The sequence below is a fragment of the Zingiber officinale genome, chromosome 7A, assembly GCF_018446385.1.
Source record: "Zingiber officinale cultivar Zhangliang chromosome 7A, Zo_v1.1, whole genome shotgun sequence".
NCBI lineage: Eukaryota > Viridiplantae > Streptophyta > Magnoliopsida > Zingiberales > Zingiberaceae > Zingiber > Zingiber officinale.
Window position 1 is genome coordinate 64,616,487 of NC_055998.1, and position 24,863 is coordinate 64,641,349.

Sequence of the window (24,863 nt, forward strand, 5' to 3'; positions counted from 1 at the left end):
TATTTGATTGGTGTACCTTCTATTTGATACTTCTTCCAGTGGTACACACTTGTATCTAGTTATATGGACTATGCCATGTTTTTAGTGTCATGCATCATGATTGCATGCTGTGCGATTGTCGGCTCCACTTTGGTTGAGCCCATCGCCAGTTACATGTACTGCACACACCACCCATGGATTAGTTGTATATCTGGCTGGAGTGTGGCGGTTCTGCTGTTTGGCTCCGTTGGTCTGAGGACTCAGCGTGGTAGCCGGCAGTCAGTTCCGCTCTGTTTGGCTCCGTTGGCATTTAGTGTAGCAGCGTGGTAGCCGGCAGATGGTGGACTCTGTTTGGCTCCGTTGGTCAGGAGACTCAGCGTGGTAGCCGGCAGAGATATCCTCCCCGTCATTGTGTACCGGGAGATGAGAGCATTGAGCTCCCCATTTATGATTTGGGGCGGAGGGCGGAGTACTCGGCGACCTACCGTCCACTCGGTCCTTTGTCGGGGCGATGATGTCAGAGTGCCTGGTCACCATATGCATTGTGCATTTTATTGTTGTGATTCTTGCACTTATATCTTTGCATTTGTATGGATGCATTTGATTGACATGCATACGGATTATGATTTCTTGATCTAACGACTGTACCTTTGTACCTTGATCCGGTTAGTCGCTTATCTCCGATTCGTTCGATTGCATTTATTCCTTCTCGTATTTAGGAGACTGTATTAGTGTTGTCTGTTATTTGTTTTATTATGCATATCAGTTGTACCTGCTGAGTGTTGGACTCACCCGCCTCCATTGTTGATATTTTCAGGTTGAGGTTGTCAGTCGCTGGCCCCCCATATGCACGTAGAGCTAGTTCTCTACTAGTTCGTTATTTGTTTTATTTTGGCCTTTTTCTATATCAGACTTTGTTTTAGTATTGTCTTTGGATTTTTCCTATGAATATTGTATGGAGTGACACCTTTTGATGGATTTTGATATGATATTGGATTTCATTTTTACTACGTGCCTGCCTGGACGGCAGAAGAGGTGAGTTCGTTGGATTTGAGCTTTACGAGTGTAGTGGAGTAGGGTGGATTTCGAGTCAGAGTCCTATTGTTATTGATTACTATTATAACTGCGTGGTTATGACAGCCAGAGGCTAAATATCTTTATTAACTGCGTGGTGTTTGTTTTTATTTTTGTTATCATTCCAGCCGCCTGTGGCTGATGTATATGTGATATGTAGAAAGTTTCATATTGTCCGCCGTACAGGGGAGATGCTGCCGAAATTTCATCGGACAGAGACTCCTCTGGGGCGTGACAACGAGTCCAGTCAATCCGTCGGTGGATGAGTCCCCGGAGAACTGGCTAATACAAACTCCTTCTGGGTGGAGAAACCTCGCCACAACACACTCTTGCAACAACAAGTAAGGAGAGTACAGAAATATAAGGAAAAAACAGCAAGAAATACAACAGTAAGAAAACTCTTGCTTGCCTTCTCTTCGACTGGAAGAAGCAGCAGCTCCAAGCGCCTACAACAGCAGGTCACGCGAAGCTTCAACGCTTCAAGAACTCAGCAGAGCTCAGCAGCAGAAAGAAGAAGAAGGTTCGGAGGAGAGGTAGAAGTTCTGTAGAGTCACTCGAACCCTTATATAACCTGCGAACCTGCAAGCCAAAAAGCCAGAAACACATAAGCCAAAAATAGCCTAGCCGTTGTCTCTCAACGGCTAGGGCCAGATCGATCAGGCATCGCCCTGATCGGTCTGGAGCTATCCTGATCGGTCTCTCGGACCGATCAGGCCCCAGTCTGATCGGTCCCCGGACCGATCCCACCTCTCTTACAGAGAGGTGGCTGCGTCTCTGATCGGTCGTGGAGACCGATCAGCATGGTGCTGATCGGTCTCTAGACCCCTACTGATCGGTCCCCGGACCGATCAATAAGCTCACAGAGGCAATGATCGCTTCGATCGGTCTCCGGACCGATCAAGAAACCACAGTATCACGGATCGGTCACTGATCGATCCAGGTCTTGGTTTTTGCCCAAACCAAGTCCAAACCAATATCCGGTCAACCTTGACCTATTGGTACATCATGCTTAGCATCCGGTCACTCCCTTGACCTGCTAAGACTCCCCACCAAGCGTCCGGTCAATCCCTTTGACCCACTTGGACTTTTCTTTTCGTGTCAAGTATCCGGTCACTCCCTTGACTTACTTGACCTTCTCAACACCAGATGTCCGATCACCCTTGATCCATCTGGATTTTCCCCTGCCCGGCTTCACTCACCAGGACTTTCACCTAGCTTCACTCACTAGGATTTTCACCTGGCTTCACTCACCAGGACTTTCCAACTGCCTGGCTTCACTCACCAGGACTTTCCCACTCCCTGGCTTCACTCACCAGGACTTTCCCACTGCCTGGCTTCACTCACCAGGACTTTCACCGTGCCAAGTCTCCATACTTGGACTTTCCGCGTGCCAAGCTACCTGCTTGGACTTTTCCCGTGCCAAGTCTCCATACTTGGACTTTTCGCGTGCCAAGCTACCTGCCTGGACTTTTCCCCGTGCCAAGTCTCCGTACTTGGACTTTTCCAGTGCCAAGTCTCCATACTTGGACTTTTCACCGAATCAGGTCAACCTTGACCTACGGTTGCACCAACAATCTCCCAAACATCTATTCTTGTCAAACATCAAGAATAGAACTTCTCTTCTCGTCAAAACATCGTCAAACATCAAAATACAACTCGAGTCAGGTCAACTCGAGTCGGGTCAACCAGGTCAACCTTGACCTAAGGTTGCACCAACAGTTCTTTCATTTTTCTTTCTGTTGTCGGTATTATTTTTTATTAGCATTCCTATACTTAGATTTGTAATAAGCTTTTGAATTGCTAGTGAATTGCCCATCGAAAGCACCCTTGTGTGCGGGCCTTGGAGTAGGAGTCGCTAAAGGCTCTGAACCTAGTAAAAGGTTCGTGTGTTAGCATTGTTCTACTTTCGTCTTTTCCGTTGCGTATTCTTTCAAAAAATTTTAATCGTTATTCACCCCCCCTCCCACAAACTCATCGATCCAACACATATGACCACTACTAACCCATACTAAGTTCGGGAGTAGCGACCGTCACTTCGCCTGCCAAGCTCACTGCGACGTTTGGTTTTCGCCTTCGAATCTTCGTTCGTCGTAAGTTAATTTGACTCTTCACTTTGGGATTAGGGTTTGAACTGTTAGGGTTCATATGGTTTTGAGTCTCCTTCTTGAATATTGTACTTAACTCTACGAGCATATAAATATTTCCTCTATATTATATTTTATCCTAATTAGTCATCATCATTGATTGAAATTGATACCTTTAATTGGAGCTAAATATGTCATTCTCTAGCAATGGAAGACACCTGTGATTCTAATCAGCTATACATTCCCCAAGTTGCTGAAGATCGAAAACCATGGATTAGGATGAAATTTCCATCATTGGAGGAGGCCTTTTCATATGCACGTGAAGCCGAATTTAGTGCAAGATTAGGCAACAGCAAGAAAAATAAGAGGACAAATGAAGTTGGATGGAAACAATTTGTATGCTTTAAAGAAGGACAAACAGATGATAAACGGAAAAAAGAAGCACAAGTTGACAGTGTAAAGGAAAGAGCACATGGTGAATTAAGGATTGGATGTAGGGCAAAACTTTCACTTGTTAAAGAACAGACCGGGCCAAATTGAATTGTCTCAAAATTCATGGAAAGTCATAATCACCCACTCTCCACTCCTTCGAAGGTGTATTTGCTTCGCTCACATCGCCATATTTCTGAAGCCAAGAAAGTATTAACGCAGCAGTTTTTAGAGGCTAATGTGCCAACTTGTCAACAAGTCCAATTATTGGAGATAGATTCTAGAGGACCTGAGCATCTCGGTTGCACAGAATGGGATATTAGAAACTTTGAGAGAGAGCTAAGGGATGAACAAAAGGGAATTGACGCTGAAACACTCATTGAGTTATTTGCAACTGAGAAAGAGAAGAATTCTGCCTTTTTATGATTATGAGACTGATTCAATAGAAAGATTCACTAGGTATTTCTGGGTGGATCATGTATCAAGGAGGGCATACAACGTCTTTGGTAATGCAGTTGTATTTGATACCACATATAATACCAACAAATATGGGTTGATTTTTACACCCTTCGTAGGAGTTAATCATCATCATCAGAGCATTGTATTTGGTTGTGCCTTTCTAAATGATGAGAAAACTGAGTCGTTTGTTTGGTTGCTTACGAAGTTCATAGAAGCCATGCCTAAAGGTCCACCAACTGTGATCATCACCGATCAGGATCCAGAGTTGACAAAGGCCATTACCCAAGTTTTTCCTCGCACAGTGCATCGATATTGTTTGTGGCACATACTCAATAAATTTCTCGATAAATTATCTCCTTTGACTTTTCGCAACTACTATCAAACCATAAAAGATTTAATTGTTAACTCCTCAACCCCTGAAGAATTTGATAAGTCATGGGAAGAAGTTATCAGGTGTTCTGGCTTGGAGAAAAATGATTGGTTAACATTGATGTATGAATTACGACAAAGGTGGGTCCCATTATTCCTTAGCCATGTTTTTTCTGCTGGAATGTCAAGCAGTCGGTGATCTGAAAGCTCACATTTATTTTTCAAAAAGTATGTATCACATAAGAACTCATTGATTGATTTTATCACGCATTTTAATAGAGTATTGCGACACCAAAGGCACAATGAGTTAGTTGTCGACCATATTGATATGGTCGAGCAGCCAAAGATTAAGACAAATTGGCCAATGGAATCTCAAATGGTTAGGGTGTACACTAAAAAAAAATGGTTGAATTTTCAAAGTGAAATGAGTGTGAGTCATGGTTATTATGTGCAACAAGCATCTATAGTTGGTGATTTAGTGGGTTACCATGTCATGAATTTTCAAAGTGGTTCATCTACAAAACCAAGGGTCCTCACGCATGACAAACATGCAGACTACATATCGTGTAGTTGTAGTAAATTTGAGTTCGAGGGCATTCTATGTAGGCATATGTTAACTTTTTTTCGTATCAACCAAGTGTTTCTACTGCCTGATAAGTACATACTCAATAGATGGACAAGAAATGCCAAGGTTGGGGCAATCTATGATTTTGGTGAGTAAACTTCCATCGGCAGTCCATATGCGAAATTGATGGCAAGACACTCGAGGTTGTCCTATAAAGCTTCAGTAGTGATCGATGTTGCATCTTTGACTGATGAGGGGATAAACCTTTTGGATGACCAATTCGATTGTATATACAGTAAAATTCAAGAGCTGAACATTAGCCGAAAAAGTGACAACCAAAGTCAAAGGAAGAAAGGCATAGATGGGGGCCCCTCTATTGTTGATCCTTCTTTAGTAAGGGCAAAGGGTTGTGGAAAAAGATTGAAATCTTCAAAAGAGATGTCAACCTCAAAGTCCAGGCTATGTCATGGATGCGGTCACCAAGGTGTCTCACACGACAAGCGCAACTGTCCATTATTGCAGCAGGGGTATGCATCCATTAATTATCTCCTTAAAGCATACAAATTTAGCTGAGCATATAAATGATTATCATCCATTAACAATAAAGTTAATGACTAAACGATTGCCAGATCAACTGCTACAGAGAAGGAGAATACCAACAATTACGAATCCTATGAAGAAGATGTAATGACCCAAATTTTCTCATTTTGAGTCCCAAAAATAATTCAAAAATATTTAGAAATGCTATAGAAAAATTCTAGAGATTTTTAGAAATTTTTAGAGTATTTTTATGTTATTTTTGGAGTTCATTTGGTATTTTTACCAAGAGAAAGAAGTTTAAAAAAAAAATATTAATAAATATATATGTTGAAGCCGGGTTTTCAACCCTGGACCTCGGACCCAAACCAGGTTTTTATCGAGCTCATCAACCAACTGGTCTACGACCTGTTTGTGAACATATGTGGAGCGAGATATATATAAGTAGTAGTTAGGAACAGTAAAATAAATCGGAGAAAAAGGGGCGCGGCTGAGAATCGAAACCCAGACCTGTGGCTTCGAGCAAAACCCAAATAACCAACTGCGCCAGCGGTCGATGTTAAACAGATGTGCAGCGACAAATATATAAGCTATAGTTATAATCAAAACCCTAGTTATAAGAAGAGAATTAAGTTTTCTTTTTCCCGAAAACCCTCTTCTTTTTCCTTCTCCTCTCGCGACGGCGTTTCCTTCTCGGGCGAAAACGAAGCTAGGGCTTCGTCTCCGGCGGCCGGCGAGCACTTCTCTCCGTCTGTTCTTCACAGATTCGAGGTCTCCTCGTCGAAGAGAGCTCGTGGGCACGAGGAAGGGTTGAAATTTGAAGTTTCTCCGCGAACCCTAGAGGTTTCTCCTTCGGTTTGAATTCAAGAATCATGGTAAGTCGCTACTCACCTGCAGTACGATAGTTCCGGACTTCTATTCCTCTTGTGTTCCAAATTTTTCTGTGAAGAAGATTAGCTTAGGGTTTTCTGCCGTGACCTTCAAAGGAAGAATAGGATGGGTAAAGATCAAGCATGTGGGTTTTATACCTCGAGTTTTTATAGCTTGAATTCGGATTTGATGCTTTTATCTCCCTTTCGTTTCCTTTGCTGCTGTAAAGATTGTAGTAGCCGTGGAACCCTAGCGTGCATGTTAGATAGATTTGGTTTTGGAATTTGTTCTTGCTTGTCTGGTTTGATTCCGGAATTTAGCTGGTGCATTCGGTATAGAAGGAACTCGACGCTCTTCGGAAGGCTTCCCTGTGGTTCTGTGAGAATCGTTTCTGTCCTTGTAAGGGCTTGGTTTTGATTTCTTTTCCGTGAGGATTTAAGCGTCGAGTTTCTATACGCAATCTGTTTGTTAAAAAATCCTAACAGAAATGTTAGCTGGTGTAATGAGAATTGAAATGAGTTTTCATTTTGGTTGGTGGCTATAGATAGTAAAACCAGGTTTAGAAGATCAAATGGACAATTTCGGAATTTGTTTGTAATTTTCTGATACTTGCAATAGACTTTATATGTTGTAAATTCTATGCAGAACAATGTATGTTGAGACCTACTTGAGTGTGTTGTAAATTTTAGTTCAATCGACAGTACTGGAATTTCATTCTTTGAATGCATTGATTTAGTTTTAATTGATATGATTCATGTATGCAGAAATTAGATACAAGTGTTATTGTTAGAGCTTTGGGATTTCATTTTCTTTATATCTAGTAATGAAGTTAGATAGTGTAAGCATAGAATAAGGAGAATAGATGCCTTGGTTTTGTTTTCCTGAACTGTTATGGTATGTGGGTTAAGTGCAGAAGTTGGGTTGATCTTTTTGGTGTGGCTGGTACTTCAAATTAGGATTTAGGATTTATCTCTCTTTGGATTTGTGATCGATTTTAAAGACAGTAGTTGCTTTCGGATTTTGTATTTGTCTTCGTGTGATGACTGCAGAGGAATTTATACACGGGGTTGAGGTAAGATTTCTTGTGAATTCATTTGGATTTCCGATCAGTGCATGTTTCCATAAGGAATTAGTGTAGAGTTCTGATATGGCATGTTTAAGGTTTTCTAATGCTTTATAAAGGTATAAGTTTGAACCAGTTTTACATAGGTTTGTTTAAAGTTCCAGTTACAAGGTTATAGCTAATTCTTGATGATGTCTTTGAGGTTTGAATTAAACTTATTTTATGGAACTCTAGAATCTATATGTACATATGGTATTCTACTTAATCCTTTTAGGGATTCATGAGAAGTTATGAGTAAAGTAAAGACCAAGGTCTGAAGAAGAAAAAAGATAAATATTTTAAAGTATAAGAAGTATAAGTTTTATAAAGTTTCAAGTTCTAACCAGTTAGACCCTTTTGTTATCAATTGTTTAACATGCTATTAGATTCTTTGTTAGTGATCCTTTAACCTGCAGTTATAGTTTTAAGTTTAGCATGTTAGATTCAGATTTCATGAAAACATTTCAGACTCTTTTATTCCAAGTATATAGTTAGATTTTTCTTTAAGTTTTTTTAGTTTCCCTTTGTTTTGTTATTAGGCAATGAACATAGAATGACTTTGATTAAGTATTGGTTTATTAGGCTAATTGGAGGTTGATCTGGCAGTGATTTTAGTTTATTTTTAGATGAAATAGGTGGTGTCATCTCTTTAGTGTAAAGTGAGAGATGTTGAATGACTTTAGCTTGGGCAATGATAGACCAAGTAGAGAGGAGCAGGATTATTTTAGAGGATCACCTAGACTATTGAATGGATTTAATAGAATCTGAACTTATGATGCTTAAGTAAATGTTCTTTCAATATGCACATAAGTTATTTGGATTGAATATTCATAGTTTACAATTCCAGTTAGATCACTTCTTCATATTGGTTGAAGTAGGAACGGACTTAAAAAAAAGTAAGGAAAATTGGAGCAAATATCCTTTTAATCATAAATAGATCATGTTGATGATGAAACAGAAAGTTTAGAAAGCAGTGGTTGATATTAGATGAGTGGGGAAACTGAGATAATTGAAATCAATTTGGAAGTTTTAATGTAGTTTAGATGTTCCAGCCGCCTGTGGCTGAGGTATATTATGTTTGTATATCAGTTTAAGGTCACCAGTACAGGGGAGACTCTGCCGAAATTTTTCGGTAGAGTTTCCATGTGGTTTTTAATCATACCGGTTAAGTAGAGTTAGTAGTTAAGTAACGATCATTCTTAGAGAATAGTAATAGTAAGAAGGGTGGTCGTTACAGAAGATTTGACATATATAGCTGGTACATTCATGTTTTTATGTACCTATATAATTGAATATGGACAACTTGCAGCTTATAATTATTGCACTATTGTTGTAGGTTCTATCACCTTGCCCTTTGCGTTATGAGGATGGGTTTGCCAGACTCTCGGTGAACGGCTATGACTGATTACAGATCGGTTTCCTTCTGCTCTGAACCTGACGCTATTATTCCAATAAGAATCTGAGATGTATCACATAAATCTAAATTTGGTTATAAGAAAACCATTTCTCCACAAAACTTCCTTTCATCACCATTCCTCTTTCTGCCAATACTCAATTAATGGACTGATGGTCTCCATAATAATATAATTTCAAATAATATAAGTGACCATGGATGGTACACTTTGTAGCAGATCATGAATCTGACGTAGCTGTCCCCTCGGGATGGTCTAGTGGCTAGTGCATGAGGTGTTGCCACCATGAGGTATGGAGTTCGAATCTCGACAAAGCCGAGGTAAATGCCTCCCTTATGTGTTAGTCACTATTCTAAAGACTAGTAGTCGTCCGTGATTTACCTCCTCTGTGTTGGCCCTGGGACGGGTTGGCGAGGGCGCTGGGGGCGAGCGTATTCACCTTTTGCCACCACGAATCCGACGTAGTTGCTACAATGTATAGCAGCTAATCCGCACTAACTGTTACATCGTGTAGCAGCTAATAATCAGTCACTCATTTTACTCAGATTTTCATGCTATTTAAATTATATAACTGACTATTGAGTTATTAATACACAATGTAGCAGCTAATACGAAGTAACTGCTACATAGTGTAACAGCTACTCTTGAGAAGCTGCTACATTGTTAGGAAATTCTATATACACTAAGTTGATACTATGTGTACAAGCTCATTTTTTTTATCCAAATACAAATCACAAGGGGGAATAGTTGTATTCACACATCCACTGGTGGGCTACCGACAAAGCAGGTTTTTAGGTTGAAATTGTAGCAGTTCGGGGGCAGAAACTGCTACAACATATTACTTCATGTTGTAGCGGCTATCGATCCGTAGCTGCTACAACATAGAGAGAGGCATTTGGCTCCACATCTTAGATCATTGATAGAATAATAGCCTACAAATCTGGTTCATTACTCTCTCATCGTCCATAAAATGACCACTCATAGCAGCCATAACCCATATGACTAGTCATAAATCATAACCCGTGATTGAAACTATAAAGCTGCTTTGTTAAAAGGGCAACTGTGGGCTCGTGACTACTCCTATTCTCAGATTTAATAATATAGCGCCATTGCTTTCCTATATAATAGAGGGTCGCAACATTCCTGATTGTCACAAAAGAAAACGAGTAGCTTAATCATGAATTGCCCACATTTTCTCGGTACCACCTTCGTTATTTCTTTCATGTCATCCTCTGTAAATTCTGAAGTGTATCAAGCCCCTCTTCCGTGTTGGCCCTGGGACGGGTTGGCGGGGGCGCTGGGGGCGAGCGTATTCGCCTTTTGCCACCATAAAGTTTATCAAGCTCCTAAATTGGGAAAGACAATGCTGTCATGTTGTCTTCCACGATCTAGAGTATGCTTCCATACTCGTAAACATAGTTCCTTAATGCGAACACCATCGTTTAGCCCAGATGCGTATACGTTGATGAGGTTTGGTCGCTGGAGTGGATTAGGAGAGGTTGATCACCTCAAATAACTTTTCCCAGCCACTACCAAAGGATGCTAGGGACGTGGAAAATAATATAATATGTTTGGTGTTCACAACACTCTGTAAGTTGATGAAGGGTGTTCCCACATGGAGAAGAATGTGGACACAACTTGACCAATATGAAAATGACGTTGTCTGTATGAGAGCAATGTAAGCGATCATGGGGGTTTTGAATAGTGTTCAATATATAACTGACAATGCAATCGAAATATAAATGTATTGACATTATTTTCTCAGGTAAATGTATAAATATATTGTATGAGTGTTATACCTTGTTATCTTAGTACTATGTAGCTACTATATTATGTACCAGCTATTGCCAGATAATTTTAAACACCGGATTAATTTATTTTTACATATATTATTCCTATTTAATTTCTTAAGTATATCATAATATCATGAAGTGGTAAATTTAAGTGGACTAATGAATAATTGAACAAGCATGCAACCACAGAAAATAAGGTCCACGTTGGAGCAGCTAGTTTGTGGTAAACATAAACACCATTGTAGGAACTGAAATATCATTCCCAGATAACACATTAAAGGCAACGGGAGGAGTCAGTGAAATTTAATTTTATTCAAGTTGAAATTGTAGTAGTTACTAGTCGGTAACTGCAACAACACAGACCACTTCCATATGCATATTATTTGAAGGGCCAATGAATGTAAAAATGTAATGGCATAGTATATATATTTGCATAATAATTGCTAAAAGGTAATTGGTAAGTTAAGGTTTTTTCGACCGTTAGCTACTTCAACGTGTAGCAGCTATTCTGGTGTAACTGCAATATAGTGTAGCATCCACTCTTGACAAGCTGCTTCAAGGTGTAGGAGTTAGTAAGGATTTGCTGTTTCACAAAGTAGCAGCTACTGCAGAGATGTGAGCTGCTACAAGGTATAGCAGTTACTGATGATGCAACTAACAAGCCCTACCATATATTAATAATTCAATGGTCAATTATATAATTTAAAAATAATAAATTTATAGAGACACATCAATTAATTAGTGGTGACCTACCACATCTGGTCCATTCATCCATGACGTCTATAGAATGACCACTCATAGCTGTCATTTATGACAGCTATGACTACTTATACCTGTCATAAATCATGACTCTTGAAGAATTCAAAAATCGGCTTTGTCAGAAGTACAGCTGTGAACGTGTCAATACAACTATTTCTAGAATGAATAGTAAGTGCCTTTGTTTTCCTATATAACAGAGGCAGGGAGACTCCTTTTATGACATCCAAAGATAAATGAGTAGTTCTAATTGGATTGACGCCATCTTCCCGACACCACCTTCATCATTTCTTTCATTGAATCTAGTCTACATATTCAAGTGTTTCTTTCATGCACTAAGGAATCCTCATTAAGTAACCATATGATTCTTGTCACGACGAACTTCTCCCATCCTCGACCAAATGACGTGGATAAGGTTAGGCCGCTCATGGAGTGGTCTATATTCTCCCCAAAATCCTGTGTTCGCGATGAAGACCCTTGAGAGTTCACCGAGGAATCCTCATGGAGTAACCATAAGATTCTTGTCTCGATGAACTTCTCCCACTTCTCCCATCCACGACCAAATGATGTGAGGTAGATGGAAAACAAAAGAGAACAAAGTGAGGGGTCAAGGGGGTTCAGATTACTATCTTCATAGTGTTCTATATTACAATTATGACGTAATGGACATATATCATTTTATTGTATTGATAATATTAGAGAAGACAATATAATCTCTGTCATATTGATAATAAATAAATTATTCCTATTTTGTTTCTTAGATTTATTGGATATCATAATGAGGTAAATTAAAGTGGACTCATGAGTCCTGATCAAACGCACGAACAACGAACATACGGTCCACATTTTAGTAGCTAGAGTGTGATAGCTGCTATATCTATGTAGCAACTGAACCATCATTTCCAGATAACACATTAAATGCAACCGAAGGGGTCGGTCAAATATAATTATACTTTTTCAAGATACAATAATAAACTGATCTACTACAAATTGCAGCAGCTTCTCAAGAGTAGCTGCTACACTCTGTAGCAGTTAGTGCGGATTAGTTGCTACAAATTATAGCATCTTCTCAAGAGTAGCTGCTATACTCGGTAGAAGTTAGTGCGGATTAGTTGCTACACATTGTAGCAGCTTTTCAAGAGTAACTACTACAACGTGTAGCTGTTACTGAATATTAGCTGCTACACTCTGTTGGATCGAAATGGGCTAGAGGGGGGGGGGGGTGTGAATAGTGCTTGTGGCTTTCACTTTTCGTATTCGGAAAACTTTAGAAGTAAACGCAGCGGAATAATAAAGGACAACACAAATAGACACCAAGATTTACTTGGTTCGGAGCCTGGGACAACTCTTACTCCAAGGCTCACGCTCCACTAGTACTTCAACTTGAATTTCTATATATATATATATAAAATTATCTTTGTCTTCCTTTTCTTGCAAAAAAAAGGGTGAACCTTCTTCCAGATTTGATTCAAAGTCGAAGACAACACCATTAACCAGACTACCTACGGCTCGAAATAGATACCTCCCCTTCTCTAGCAAAAAAAAAAACACAAGGGGAGAAGCTATGATGGAGTCTAGGGACAACCTTGACAAGGCCAACTACAAGGGGTTGCTCAACCTCGTTTTCGGATTCAACGAATCGAACGGCGGTCATGATTTGTAGCTGAAGGTTGCTAACACTCAACTTCGGTTACATCGCCAGGAACTAGCTGCTAACCGGAAAGAACCACATGGATTTCGAAGGATAACATATACCGAAACCTTAAAATCAGAAAGAAACGAAGAAAACAAGGGGATCTAGCGTTATTATTGCACCTTTAAATCCATTTTCCACCGTCATTGTCGAGGGAGGAGACGAAGACCGACCGACGAAATGAAGGTTTGAGACTAAGGTTTCTGATATTTTAAATGAGTATATGTAGAAGATGGAAATAATTTTTATTATAGATATGTTTGTGTAAAGCAGGAGTTTATAAACATTATATTTCCGCTGACTTAGGCCTGCGCGCTAGAAATGCGCGACTTAGTGGGCCGGACTCAACTCTGCCCACCCAATTGCGCACACAGGGTTGTAAATCAATAAATCGTTCGTGAACTATTCGTATATATATATATCACCAGTAGAGTGTAAAATCTATAAATTTAATATCAAAACTATTATTTTTTTCATTTAAAAGTTGATTCATGAGTTTACTAACGAACATGTTCACGAGTTAACGAGCCCGAATATTGTGAAACTTTAGCTTGATTTGTTTATCTTAACGAGTCTTATTAAATGAGCTCAAATAAATTTTTATCAAATCGAATTTCGAATAGTTCACGAACGATTTATTTATTTACGACCCTGTGTTCGCAATTGGGTGGGCAGAGTTGAGTCCGACCCACTAAGTCGCGCATTTCAAGCGTGCAGGCCTGAGTCAGCGGAAATATAATGTTTATAAACTCCTGCTTTACACAAACATATCTATAATAAGAATTATTTCAATCTTCTACATATACTCATTTAAAATATCAGAAACCTTAGTCTCAAACCTTCATTTCGTCGGTCGGTCTCCATCTCCTCCCTCGACGACGATGGTGGAAAATGGATTTAAAGGTGCAATAATAACGCTAGATCCCCTTGTTTTCTTCGTTTCTCTCTGATTTTGAGGTTTCGATATATGTTATCCTTCAAAATCCATGTGGTTCTTTCCTGTTAGCGGCTAGTTCTTAGCGATGTAACCGAAGTTGAGTGTTAGCAACCCCTTGTAGTTGGCCTTGTCAAGGTTGTCCCTAGACTCCATCATAGCTTCTCCCCTTGTGTTTTTTTTTTGCTAGAGAAGGGGAGGTATCTATTTCGAGCCGTAGGTAGTCTGGTTAATGGTGTTGTCTTAGACTTTGAATCAAATCTGGAAGAAGGTTCACCCTTTTTTTGCAAGAAAAGGAAGACAAAGATAACTTTTTATATATATATAGAAATTCAAGTTGAAGTACTAGTGGTGCAGCGGACGTTACACAAATTTGAGGAACGGAGATCCCACATCAAGACTTGATGTGGTAGACACGATGGTAGTGGCTATTGTTGTTGGGGCTCTTGCAACTCTGAAAGGAAGCCAGAACCAAGGAGACTTGCTAAATTTCATACTTCTCCTATGCTAGCTCCTTTGCTAATGCCTCTCTGAGGTCTATCTATTTGCCTGTTTTTGTATGGAAAAAAATGAACCGAAAGAAATGCCATTTCTTCATAATGAAGCAAAGATTTTGTCGTACCAGGGAGGGGAATGAGAAAATCAAACTCAAAAGAATTTAATGGATTTAAGTGTGGTAAATCAGAATTTTCATTACTACCTATGATTTTGTATGCCTCAATATTCCTCAGCCATATTCATTCTTGGTCAGTGATCAGATCACTTTGTAGCACTACAAATGTGAAAGATCAAGGAGACAAACCAAATACCAATTGATGTTGATACTTAACAAGATAACAAGCACTGAAGTACAAAATGATAAAAAAAAAATAGGAAGAAACCATGGGTGACTAACCATATAAACCAAGGTTTGAAAAAGCATAGCAAGTGGTACGTGTCAACCTATTGCAAAAACACATGTGGTATGTGAATATTTTGTCAGTATTAAAATGGTACGTGCTACAAGCTACTAAATATAGTAGCTTAGGGTTTTAGTCAATTTGGTTCGGTTCATATTAATGCAAATGAACCAAATAAGTTTTTTCAACTGCATATGTAGACTACATATGCCATATGCGGTCGCCATGCTATCCCTTCAAAAATCAGCTAGGTGGCTTATTATGCGGCTCAACCAGGGGCTTTTAAAACTATGGTATAAACCTGCTATTCTAAAAGAATATATAAATACTTGCACCATATGCCTCTCTCTTCTTCATCATGTCCTCCAATGTGTTTATATGCATTTTATCCCACAAACAAGCTGTTTTAGTGCACCATCCTTGTGCCCACTACTTCTTAGGATTAAACCTTAGCACACACACATTCACATGTAACAATATAGGCATCATGAGGCAAAGTCATGGAGATAGCAGTTGTAGGCATGTTAATTTCCAGAAATAGGATTGTAAATAAGCTGAGTCAAGCTTTAGGGTATTCAAGCTTATTTGATAAGGTAACCGAATCAAGCCAATCTGAGTTTAAAATGAATCAAGCCTTTGAAATGATTGTTCAAGGTTGGCTTGGTTTATTTTTTATGAGCTTGAGCTTGTTTTAAGTTTGGCTTGAGCTTGGTTCGTTTAGATGTTATCGAGCTCTCAATTCAATCATGACTTGAGTTTGGTTCGAGTTTGGTTTGTTTAGATGTTATCGAGCTTTCAATTCAGGCTCGTTAATTGTTTGATTAGTTATTAAGTTTGATATTTCAAAGTTATTTATTTTTTTAATTTTATTTTGTTTATTTAGCATATTGATAAAAGTTTTATTAATAAATATGGTTCGTGAACATTGTTTACGAACATTATTCATAAACATTATTCATGAACGTTGTTTACGAACAGTTGAACACATATGTGCTTAAGCTTGTTTGTTTAGTTTAACGAGCTGTTCAAGCTTGTTTATTTAATTGATATTGTGTATATTGAGCAAACATAAATAAACTCTTGCCAAGTTGAACATCAAACTTGTTCACGAACATTTGGTTCATTTACAGCCCTATCCAGAAGAACCCTCAGTCACATACCTGGGACTATGTTAAATGCATTGTGGGCCTGATTGTGACCTTAACCTGAACTTTAGTTCCGTCTATTTCACATTCTATTTTATTGAGACTACCTTATATGGCTTGTGGTTTTGCTGATAAGACATCATCGCTTGTCTCTATGCTAATGCTAAGCTTATCCTAACATCAACACTCAAATAGTAGGTATTTTTTTGTCACAATTATTCTTAACCTTCAATTCAGTCACCTGTCAAATAGTTCAGACTATTTATCACAGTAGGATTGTCCTTCAGTTAGTAATATTTGATGATTTTCATTCATCCATTGGTCTCTGTTCCTCTACGTAGGAGGAATGTCCAACAACAATCCATTGATGTATCTGGGGTGTTTATTTTAGTATAACTTTAATGGTACATTTTCAATTTTTGTTCAATTGAATAGATGTAATTGTAATCCAGTGAAGCTATCATTATTTTTTCTAGTAGTAAAGATCTCATAGAACTTTGTCCACACAGGCAAGCGACAGATTCAACATCAATTCTCAGCTAGAGCATCTTCAAACTAAATATGTTGGAACAGGGCATGCAGACTTAAATAGATTGTAAATTCCCAAATCTTACTTGCAAAGTTGCTATCTATTTGTCATATATAAATTGAATACATAAAAATAATTCAAATATATCTTTCTTGTGTCCTTCAGTGAATGGGGTGTGAATATCCAACGCGACAGTTATGCATCATACATTGGCCACTACCCTATCTTGGCCTATTTTTCTGTTGCTGAAAATGAATCCATTGGAAGACAACGCTACAATTTTATGCAAGTGAGGCTAGATCCTGCTTCTTCATCTATTATTTATATTAATAGTCAGCTACCCATTTAAGTTCAATAGAAGTTAGTTATGCATCATAAATGCATGATATCATGTACTTTTGCCTTTTGTTGATGAATAAATGAAACGAATGAATTTTTTTTTTTTATCATAGATTTTGGTTTTGTTTTCTTTCTTTATATTAATTATGTATGTGTCCATCACAGATGTGCATCGTAGAGGAAAAATTATGGTATCCTTTTATCTGTAATATATGAAATTGATGTTATGTGACAGATAGCTAAGTGATTCACCATCCACATATGTTCTTGTGATGCTAATTCGTAAGTCGATAAAATTCCTGCTTTTTGTACCTACAAATGAATTGAACTTCTCTCAAAAGCTGTAGACTTTATTTGTCATTTGTTCATATCATATGGAGGTTCTTGATTGGTTAGGTTGGTGGTTGTAGTTCGAAAACATTACCCTGCATATGTGCAGCTGATCGACATGAGAGAACAACAAAGCTATCATTTCAGTTCTCTGATTTGTGGACTGGTTTATTTTAATAAGTTTGAGTAGTTTTCTTCTGACTTAGCTTATATCAGTAGTCTTGGGTGATTACACATGCCAAGCTAGATCCACTAGTTCTTTGTGTTTTTCGAACAGTGTATTTAAGTGCTATAATTTGGGCTTCTTTGCCATTTATATTCCTTTTGTAACAAGATGATTACAGCAAGATAACGTGTCTCTTGTTGCAGAAAATGCTGTGTCCTTGTGGTCTTCCCCTCCAGAGAGAGAAGAAGATTGAAGTCCTGTGTTACTTGTGGCTGCTTCCTTGTATTTTTATTTATACTGCTGTGTAGAACTCTGTATGCGTGTTGAACTGAGATCATCTGTAATGGATTTGAAGTTTGCTGGCTACAGATGGTAAACACTTGTTTAACTATTTTTCGGTTTCTTTGTTTTTCCGTGGGTTATTTAGTAGAGGTTCAAAGTTGTTGGTTTCTTACCTTCCGAAATGATCTGTTTATCGATTGAATGTCTGAAACTCGTGTTGCTTTATGTTCACTCTTGAATATAGAACAGATAGGGGGTTTTCTTTGGTTGGTTATAAGAAAACTTGTCAGAAATAGTAAAGTTAAAAAGGAGAAAAATAGAAAGAAGAAAGGGCCATGATTCACAACCAAACCGTGAGCAGCCGCGAACTCGTGGTTAAGGGTGTCAATTTGGATGGGTCGGGTTGAGTTGTTGTTTTTTTTCAAATCCAATCCGAATTCGATCCGAATGTGAGTTCAACCCAAAACACCTGAACCCAAACCCGACCAACTCGAGCCCGACCCAGATAATTCAAAAATCCGATTTAAAACGACTTATAGGGTTATTTTTCGTAAAATTTTTCACTTTTATCTCAATACTCTATCATTATCATATAAACGTGATATTAATATAAATAAAAATATCTTAATTTTTAAAATAAAATTTAATTTCATCCTAAAAAATCCCACTAAACCTTATATATAGGTCAACCCAGGACCTGACTCCATCCGAAAAAAATACTCAATAATTTAAGGTGCAGATTGCATAATTTTTTCATAATTCAAGTCGTACCATGACATACAACTCAACCCGACGAGCACCTCCACGATGGCTGCCTCCGCCTTGTTGACGTCGGCGTAGTGTAGCGTCTGCAGCAGTAGTGTCCGTGACCGCGTGCAGAACCTCTGCTCCCGGTCCATGTTGCGCTCCTCCTGCCATCGCTCCTCGATTCATGCGTTAGGAGCGCGGCTGATGCCTACGTGCTGACTATCTTGCCGATCGGAAGGGGAGAATGAGAATGACGTGCTCTTTCTTTAGCATTCTATAACCTAGTCTCAGATCGTAAAATAGACAGATTGCTTTTTCCTTCCATAGATAAGGATTCTCTGTCTTCGGCTATTAGCTATTCATTGGCTGGCAATGGTGGCGTTCACTAAAAGATTGTATGCCATCCCAAACTACTATCTCTCTTTTCTTTTGACAGGAAGGAAGCCGCTTAGAGACTTGAATTTGAAAGCTCTCCGCTTCTACCATATTGATTATCCCTCTCGCATCGGTTCCGCATAAGATGATGAGCCCATGCGAAAACTTTCTCTTTTATTGGCGCCCGATAGGTAGGCTATTTTTGTGAGTCGAAAGCCTACCAACGCATAAAGGGACGAGCAGAGCGACGTGGAGAGCGAGAGCCCGAACGGGGGAGGCGAGAACGTCTTGATCGACCACTGTTCTGAATAGTTAGAAACACTTTTCAAAAAAAGATCAACGAGAATCTCATCATCTCTTAGGTGGGCCACGACCGAACCTTCCTCCTTCCTTTACTCTCTCTCTTGAGCGCTTTCTGGTGAAATGAACCAATGAACCATTGAGTGAGATTTATTCGAGTTTCAAAGGCTTTCTTTCGGGGAGAACTCTCATCCTATCCTCATCTCTGTCCCTCTTTTTGGGAGCTAGTTCAATGGCTGCTCGATTGCTTTCCCTGTCGCCCGGTGTGGGATCGCTTGAAAGAAAAGAGACGATTTCAGGGGAAGAAGAAGATGCTGAGTTTTCAGGGTTACCCACTTCAACTCTCTTTAATAAAGCTCTTTCCCGATGTCCCCTACTGATCTGACTCCAAGAGCGAAAACTGTGCTTAGGCCTACAATGTTTAGGCGTGAACCAGAGCTAATGATTATGATTGGAGATCTTCTACCTAGATAGTAAATTGCTTCCCCAGACCAAGAGCTTGACCAGACTCATTCCGTCTAATGAGACCTAGAGGTTATAGATTATCTACTTAACAAACCCCGTCGTGACCTCGGTCCTACCCATATAAAAGAATTGAATCAGTAACTGTCATGGAGAGCTAATAGGCAAGAAGATTCCCAGCTAATCCGTGAGTAGTGGTCAAAGAGAGCGCGGAGTAGGCAATAGGAAAAGTCTCACCTTATTCAAGCGAGAAAACAGATTAAGAAAGATAAAAAGTCAATGACAAGAGTCAATTCCAAGAGAAAGAGACTGAGTGATAGGACTTCATATAGTCTTTGATGTTGTAACGCCCACCCTTCTTACCCAACCAAAGGTGGCGCTACGTTCTTATACTACTTACGTACATGCTTTAGTTATAACAGCGGAAGAATAAAAACTTTAAAGAATTTAATTTATTAAGCATGATATCACATATTCTGATTTGTTCAAATGTGCATATATTGATCATATAACTAAAAATATTAATTTGTCCGAATCGTTCTTGCCGAGCCACCACCACACACATCACTATCTGCTCCTCCTGCTGCTCTGTTGTTCCAAATATCCTTCTCTTTTATCTGCGGTACAAGGAAAGTAAGCTATGAGCACTCATGGCTCAGTAAGTTCCTTTCCTACTCACTAAAACCGAGAATCATCGTATATCAAGAATGGATCAACATATCATCGTCTCAACTAATCATAACATAACATATCATTCTATTCAAACATATCATGCAAGGTATCATAAGCATACGACATACAAGGGCATCATATTCATATCATAATATCACATGACATTATATCATATCATCATATAATTCAAGCACATATGAATGTAGGCAATGCATCGTGAATTTGAAAACTTATACTTAATAGTACTTGAAATTAATATCATCATCATTTGGGATCCCGGTTTGTACCACATACTTAATGCGTAGGTCCAAGGTAGCAAGTCTTGAGCCCTACCATGCATACATACTAGGCCCGAGTCTTACTCCATCGACCTAGGGCACTCAAAGGCCCATTACTGACGAGGCCCGAGTCTTACTCCATCGACCCCGGGGCGTTTACGGAGCCCACCCTTGGTACAAACCATAAAATAACTTATCATGCATAACTATCATATCATGTCCTTAACAATCTTTCATGCATTTATTCTTTTCATTTCTTTTCATTATGTATAGCATTTTCTATGCTATCACATATCATAACATAACTTCATTTCTTTTCATTATGTATAGCATTTTCTATGCTATCACATATCATAACATAACTTCATTTCTTTTCATTATGTATAGCATTTTCTATGCTATAACACATCATGGCATATTTCATAATATAACTTCATTATGCATATCATTTCGTAACTAAAGCAATCATGCATTCTAACTTATTATCATATCATTTTCATACAGCATGACATAAATATATTTAATTTTTGTTCTAGGGTTTCTAGGGCATCTATCCCTTCATGGTCGAACACATAATGATTCATTTAGGTCATACAAACATGTATCACATTCACACATTATCAAGTTTTCATAAGAAGTACTTTTAACCCCTTAGGTTTCATTTCCAAGGCCTCTAGGTCCTTTAAACCTTACTTGGCCGAAATTCATAGAATATAAACTTCCTTTAAGTGGCCTAAAGCATGGGAAACCTAAGTAAATTTCATAGCAAGATTTACTAAGAACATCATACACAAGGTTGGATCATAAACAAGCTAGGACTCTTATGATCTTACATGTCATAAATCATGTAACTAATTTTCTACATTCCAATTAAACATGAGAGCATTAATTATCTTTCATAACATAATATCACAGAGGTCATTGAGCATATTAATATTTTGTTTAAGCTTCTCTAAACTATCACCTTACCATGGCCGAAATATTAAGAGTAAGGTTCATGAGTTTCTTTCAACATACAAGTATACAACTCTTAAGAACTTTATATCATGTCATATAAGCATAGTTATTTTAAATTCAAGGTCCTCCTAACCCTAAATTCTTTCTTGGCCGAAACATGAGAGTGGGGTTCTTTTGGTTCCAATCAACTTCCAAGCAAGAAAACCATAGGAATGTCCTTAGCATTTCATAGAGGGAACCTTGCACTAGTTTGGTTAGACAATAATTTTCCTAACCTATTTACAATATTTTTGATTGAAATTCTAGGGTTACATACACCTCTGATCATGCATCATATATGTATAAAAACATAGGGGAAAACTTTCTTTCAAGGCATAGAAAAAGAATCCGAAAATCACATGAAAGCCTTGTACCGCAGGTGAGGGGAAGCTTACCTTCTTTGCTTAAGTTTCCTAGGTTGAGAACTTGCTTGTGGACCTTTCTTCCTTGCTTGCTTTGCTCGGCACCAATGGAGGAAGAAGTGGCTAGGTCTTTTGGTGGAGAGGAGGAGGAAGAAGAGGAGGCTTCTCCCTCTTGTGTTGCTCGGCAACAAAAGAAAGAAAGAAGGGGGAGAGTTGTTGCTCTCGGCAACAATAGGAAAGAGGGAGGGAGAGTGCTCGGCACAAATGGAGGAGAGGAGGAGAGTGAGTTGAGGATGAAGCCCCCCCTCCATGCCTATTTATACTAAAGTGAGGGGAGGAAAACTTGTCTTGATTCATCCTCCTCATTTACTTCTCCTCTTAATGAGAAAGAATATGCTAGAGAAATGCTTCTTGAGTTTCTCTCTTTTCTTTCTCTTAATTTCTCTCCTTTCTTTCCTTTAATTATAATTCCCATCTCTCCTCTTACAATATTCACTCCTATCACACTTGGTTAACACATGCATGCATCCACAAGAGAACCAAGGATCAAATCCTTCTCCTAACATATTTTTGTACAAAATAATTCATGTATATGCATTATGCATAAATATTTCATACATGCATATATAATATCTCATATTTCTTTTGTTTACATTAATTCCTTGCATTATAAATCATGTATAGAACTTTATATTCTCAACTTTATTTTCTTTCATAAAGTTTTTAATCATCTAAATCCTTCCCATCGTAACATTCAACGTAGACTATCTACACATTCTTTTCATTACATTCGTACTCTCATTGCCCTTACTTTATCTAGGCTTTCTAGGGGTGTTACAGATGTTCTAGGTGTTGGTTGCTACTCGGAAAGCCTATAGGTTCCACTGTACAAAAATTTTGTACAAAGGTCTGAACCTTTTCCTAGCTACCATGTATTCTTTTAAATTAAATTTTGGATCTCCTGCGGAACTTAACACGTTTGATCCAAAACTTAATCTATTTGTTCTTTTAGGTTTTGACTTGGATCTCCTGCGGAACTTAACACGTTCGACCCAAGTCTCCTTAAGTTATTAATTCCATTAAATATTAATTTCCATAAAAGGTTCCCAGTACTGACGTGGCGAGGCACATGGCCTTCTTGGATATGGGAGCAACCACCACCGACTAGACAAAACCTTTAATAGAAAGCTAATATTTAATTTCCTAAAATAACTTTAGGTTAACCAAAGAGAACAATCAAATCACAAGGAAAAGAAAGAAACAAAGAACACAACTTCGAAAAACATATTCGAAATACTAGAACGTAAGCCTCTTGTATTTGGTATTATTTTCATAAATAACTAGCATGATGCGGAAATAGAAATTACTAGTTATACCTTGTAGAAAAACCTCTTGATCTTCTACCGTATTCCTCTTCTAACCTCGGACGTTGTGTGGGCAACGATCTTCCAAGATGAGAAACCACCAACCACCTTCTTCTCCTCCAAGCAAGGTTCGGCCACAAAAGAAAAGCTTTACCAAGGAGAAAAACCAAAATACTAACCAAGCTCCAAGAGATGCTAGCTTTCTCTCCTTCTTCTTCTTCTTCTCCGAGTAGTATCCGGCCACCACAAGAGCTTCAATAGAAGGGTAGGGTTCGGCCACCACAAGAGGAAGAGATGGAGAGGTTGGCCGGCCACACCAAGGAACAAAAGAGGGAGAGGAATAATAGATGTTGTGTCTTGTGAAGGCACCCTCACCCCTTCTTTTATATTCCTTGGCCTAGGTAAATTAGGAAATTTAATTACAATAAATTTTCCTTAATTTCCTTGACATGATTTAATTGAGAGAAATAAAATAAAATTTCCCCAATTAATTTGTGATGGCCGGCCACATTATTGGAATACAAAAGAGGACAAGTTTTAATCAACAATTAAAACTTCCTAATTTGTTTCCGGAAATTTTAAAAAATAAAATTTCTCTTTAAAATCTCTTCATGGTTAATAAAAGGAAATATCTATAATTTTAATTTTATTAACATGTGAATAATTTTAAAGATAAAATAAAACATCTCTTCCAATTTACAAATAAGGAAAGAGATCTAATCTCTTTCTTTAATCTTTTGTAGATCTTTTACAAGAGAGATATTTTAATTTTAATTCTCTTTAAAATATATCTTCCACATAATAATAAAAATTAAAATTAAATTTCTTTTTTTAATTTTATTTGGCCGGCCCTACTAGCTTGGGTTCAAGCTAGGGCCGGCCACCCCAAAATATACCTAGGCCGGCCCTAGCTTGATTCCCAAGCTAGCTTGGCCTCGGTGGGTATAGAAGGTGGGTATAGGTGGGTATAGTACTCTATAAATAAGAGGCTACGATAGGGACCGAGAGGAGGAATTGGTTTTGGTCTCCCGATAAAATTAAGCATCCCGTGTTCGCCCCGAACACACAACTTAATCTTATCAATGATAATTCATTCCACTAGAGAACTATCATTGAACTACCGCACCAATCCCAAATTACATTTTTGGGCTCCTTCTTATTATGAGTGTGTTAGTCTCCCTGTGTTTAAGATATCGAATGTCCACTAATTAAGTGAGTTACTGACAACTCATTTAATTAATATCTAAGTCCAAGAGTAGTACCACTCAACCTTATCGTCATGTTGGACTAAGTCCACCTGCAGGGTTTAACATGACAATCCTTATGAGCTCCTCTTGGGGACATTATCAACCTAGTATCTCTAGGACACAGTTTCCTTCTATAATCAACAACACACACTATAAGTGATACCATTTCCCAACTTATCGGGTTTATTGATTCATCGAACTAAATCTCACCCATTGATAAATTAAAGAAATAAATATCAAATATATGTGCTTGTTATTATATTAGGATTAAGAGCACACACTTCCATAATAACTGAGGTCTTTGTTCCTTTATA

At 38.4% G+C, this 24,863-nt stretch overlaps 1 long non-coding RNA gene across 1 annotated transcript; it reads left to right on the forward strand.

The window, feature by feature from the left end:
- Window positions 1-6,311: 6,311 nt before the first annotated feature.
- On the forward strand, window positions 6,312-16,908 carry LOC122000153. Its single transcript, XR_006116980.1, has 3 exons — window positions 6,312-6,371; window positions 16,610-16,695; window positions 16,795-16,908. It is a non-coding gene; the product is annotated as an uncharacterized LOC122000153 (long non-coding RNA).
- Window positions 16,909-24,863: the final 7,955 nt, after the last annotated feature.